The 4,636-nt window shown below is 36.8% G+C and overlaps 1 pseudogene; it reads right to left on the bottom strand.

Annotated features, from left to right (window-relative positions):
- Positions 1 to 348: 348 nt before the first annotated feature.
- Positions 349 to 3,115, bottom strand: LOC141842795 (glycine--tRNA ligase, mitochondrial 1-like; annotated as a pseudogene).
- Positions 3,116 to 4,636: the final 1,521 nt, after the last annotated feature.

Raw genomic sequence — 4,636 nt, 5'->3', positions numbered from 1 at the left:
TTAAGAATTAAAGCTCGAATCGAACTCGAGCCGAACTCGAGCTTAGGAAAAACGAACCGAGCTCGAGCTCGAGCCTCTTACTGTTCGACTCGGCTCGGTTCGATTACACCCCTAGGAGTTGTGCATGTAGTTGTAAGTTTGAGTCAAGATTTCTACTGCATATTCAAACAACAAGCCTGTAATCAAGATAAGAAACGACCAGAGCTATTCACGCCACCCCCTCTCCTCTAGCTCGCAAGGTCCTAATAGACCTCTTTAATCCCACCAACAAATAGGTCTACAAAGGTCCTAACCATTTCAGTAGTAGAATCTCCCACCTTCATAATCTTCTTGGTAGCCGCAACTTGATCATTTATATTTCCCAAATGTCACAACAGTACCATTTGGGACAACTCTATCCACCACCTCCATTACAATAGTATACCAATTGGACGGCACAATAACAAGTTTCTAAAATTAAAAGTGATCAGAAACAGACACTATCAGAAAATGAGAAAAAGGAGCCATAAATAAATAGAGAAAAATGAATAACAAGAGATAATAGAAATATGACTTGGAACAGTTTAAACAGATGCTTGGCAAAAAGGCAAAAACTGAAGGGAGATTTAGATGATTAACTTAGTTCAGCATGACATGAACTGGAAAGACTACATGTAAAAAAAATAGTTTCTAACTTAGTTCAGCATGACATTAACTTAGTTCAGCATGACATATGCAAATCTATCAGCAATTCCAACACATTCAATCCAGCCATAAGAACATTCAATCTCTGCATCCCAACAGTCAGATGCATAGTGAGCCATCTCATTTGGCAAATGCTGCCTGAAACGTAATCGTTCTTTATCGATTCCAAGGCGTGTTAGAAAGAGGTACACCCTCCCAATAAAGTAGCCAAGTGTTTCATTGTTAACAACTCCCTAACAAGTATAAACAATTTCCAAAGAGACTCAACAGCCATAGCAATAAAAACATAGAGAAGGAGAAGAGTGGAAAGAACATAGGCCATTTTAATAACTTACGCCATGAAAAAAAACACATTTTAAACTCTTTTGTATTTATAAGGATGAAAATGAAGGAAGACAATCAATGAAAAGTAGAGACTAACTTACTAGGAATTAAGTGATACATCAACAAAATGTGACGTGATGTATTAATTCCGTTAAAGCAACCTACATTTCAAAAGTGAATTTAAAGAATGTCTGTTCATTTTCATGTAAGACTTAATTCATCTGGTTTCATTTAGTTGTTTTTTTTCTCAACAAAAGTATGACAAAATAACTTTTTCTTTACATTTTTGAAAAATGTCTTTCATCTTGGTTTAACTATTTGTGAAAGGACTGGATATTATTATTCTTCTAATTCATTTATTCAAAAATGTTAGAATTAACAGTGTTTTACTGATTAACATTCTGAAGATACATGTCCTCATATCTGAAAATTGAAAATGTTGATATGGAAAGTTCAATTTCAAGAAGTTCATAGATTCCTTAACAAAATGTTTTGCAACCTCCCATTTGCTAAGAATAGCAAATATAGTGCAAAAAATAATGTGGCTATGATAAACTTAAATGATTAATCCCAATCGTCATTTTTAAGACTAGCATTTCTCAGTGATGATATCGTTATTGGGGGTTAGAAAGTAGCTCCGCATTCCAAAAAGTGATTAGCTGATCAGGGAGCCAGTGTCCCAATGCTGAAGTCACTGATTTCAGATTAGTTCTTCTATAATGGGACTAATATATAATTATATGAAAATCCAGTATGAAATTCCTTGTAAAAGAATAAATTTCAGAAGTTGATAAAAATATCACAAGTATTCACTTTCAACACAACAATGATCGGCAATAAGTTAATCTCATGTACTAAAGTTCCTATATCCAGATGGAAAGAGAAAATAATGCAATAATAACGAACCTCATTTCTAAATGCTTGACCAATCTGAGCTGCTGCAAATGGAAGCTTATTACCATTATAATAGTACAAGTCCTTGAACTTCACAAAGATCCCCTGAGCAGTTTCTGGCCTCATATATCTATAAACACACGATACACATTAACACGATACTGAGAATTATTAATTAACTTTTAATCAAATGTTAATATGTAATTATTTAAAAATCATCTGACCCGGGCAAAAGACCAGATGGGCCAATGGAAGTCTGAAACATGAGATTAAATTAAGGGGTAAGGATCAGAAAGTGTGTTTTTGGTGTCTGGTTCTGTGATCCCGTAATCTTTAAGCTTCGCACCTAATTCCTCTGCAGAGAAATCATCTAACATTGCTAGAACATGCTTAAGCTCTGCAGCATTCTCAGCTGATAATGTGAGATCCTTCTCGAGCTTCTCTTTGCAGTAGTCCTTGAGTAAGAGGTAGCTCGATAACATGTGCCTGTTTTCTCATCCTTTACCATCAGATCAGTGAATTTATCAACATGCCTAGATGCCTTGAGAACACCTTCAGGCGTAACACAGGGGCAGTCAACCTCCAACATATTCTCCTCTAGGACAAAATGCTACAATGAAAATAAAAAAAGAAGAGGTAAATTCAGAGAACAAGAAACCTTGAACTTCGATACTTAGAGTGAAAAAAGATACTTAATCCTACAACTGATAGTTATAAAAACAATAGATGCGCAAACAAGATCATACAACCCGATTCGGAGCCCTCCAAAAACACATTGACGATGCAGCCCGGGAACAATGCCTTTCCAAAGTGTCGTCGCACCTTCCTCCCTTGCAATGGTTGCGACAGTGCCCAGCATTCCTCTGTACTTCGGCATGGCTGCGGCATCCGCAGATGCTTGCTTCTGCAGCTGAAGCCTGACTTTTGCAGTGTCCAGAGGGATAGTGCAGATCTGAAATAAATACAAAACACGAAAAAAAATCGTTATGATCAAGAAGAAAGCTAACAACTTCAACCTAATCTATGATCCCCTAGCTTTCCCAATCTTCGAGCAGGAATCAATCGTGAAGATCAAACGCGTAAGAACCCTAAAAGCGAGATGGAACAAGTGCGCGATCGCCCGATGACTTACCTCGGCGAAGCAGGCGGCGATGGCGCTGCTGGCAAACCTCCCTGCGAAGGAGATCTTGGTCTTGGAGCCGTGATCGCCCATTGCAGCAGCAGGATGGGGGAATAGGCGAAGGAGGCCGAGCGCGAGAGGACGGGATGGGGAAAAGGCGAGCGCAAGAGAAACCTAAGCGGATGGGGGAAAAAGCGAGCACGAGGAAATCTAAGGTGGGATGGGGTTTTTAAGAAAATAAAATTAGGGATGGAGATTTTAAGAAAATAAAATTAATATACACTGTCAAAATACTTTTAACAGCGCATAATATGCGCTGTCAAAAATAATTTTAACAGCGTACAATGTGCGCTGTTAAAAGTATTTTTAACAGCGTATTATTGTTGCGCGCTGCGATTGATAAAAATATGATATTATCCGCAGCGCATTTTATTGGGCACGCCGTCAAAGCAACTATTAACGGCGCGCCTATGATGTGCGCTGCGGATGACGCGCTGCGGAAAGTCATTTTTGTTGTAGTGCAACCACCACCACACATATTAATCCTATATATGTCTTGACTTGCGAGTAGACATAGCGAGTGGAAGATTCAATTAGAATATCTGAGATACCATTTTAGTTCATAATCTTGTTATTAATATATTTGTAGATATTGGAACTCTTTTCTCTCTCTCTCTCTTGAGTTTTTACACAAGTAGGTGACCTACAACACCTCACTCTTGTGGTCTAGCAGTGTTGACACCATCAAGTTAAGTGTTGATGTTGGAATGGGAGGTTAAGTGTTGACATCATAGAAATGCATGTGCATCATTAATACATTTTTGAAATGTAAGATAGTAATTGTAAAATTGTCATTGATAATAGAATTTTGATTATCTTTACTAATGTAATCATTAGGCTACAACTCATACACTAAACCCTCATCTTCTTGGGTGGTTGCTTGGGAAGATGGAATCTTCAGGCAGATGATCAGTGTTGTTTCCTCGAAGAGATATCTAGTATATAGAAAAGATGAAAAAGTGGAAGGAGGGATGACAAGAAACTTATCCTTCGAGTTGTCTCATTGAATGGTGTAATCGAAGTGGATGGGTTAATTTTGTATAATCAATAAATTTTTCATATGATGTTAAATTTGTAGATGAGTAACAAAGGATGGATGCATAAATTTATCTTTTCAAATATTTGCCTACCCTTTTATTTGTCAATGAAACAAGAGATACAAAATCCATTCATCAATTTATCTCTTTTTCTCAATCCATTCTATGACTTATCCCTTTAAGGTAACAAGTACATGGAAGAGTACTATAATAACAAAATATGATGACAAGTTTTCTTATGAATGTTTCATATTTAATTTCCTTTTTGATCGACTTTGGTTGTATGACAAAATTAACCTATGTTTTTAAATACATTGAATGACATATTAGACTCATTCCTGCTGAACTGATCAAACTGAACCAATCTAGATCAAACCCATCTACTAAAACATGAGAAGAGAATAGTCAAATAGATGAGAGTGTTTGCAGAATGTTATTGTAACTAAACTAACAATATAATACATGCTACTCCTTTTCAGGGTTCATGTTAAGGTTCAAAAAGCAAGTTCTAACACTA

The sequence above is a fragment of the Curcuma longa genome, chromosome 12 (assembly GCF_044706935.1).
Source record: "Curcuma longa cultivar G26 ecotype Majalengka, Jawa Barat chromosome 12, ITB_CL_G26_1.1, whole genome shotgun sequence".
Lineage (NCBI taxonomy): Eukaryota > Viridiplantae > Streptophyta > Magnoliopsida > Zingiberales > Zingiberaceae > Curcuma > Curcuma longa.
Note: the sequence above shows the minus strand (reverse complement) of the source record. Positions and strands in the feature narration are given on the sequence as shown.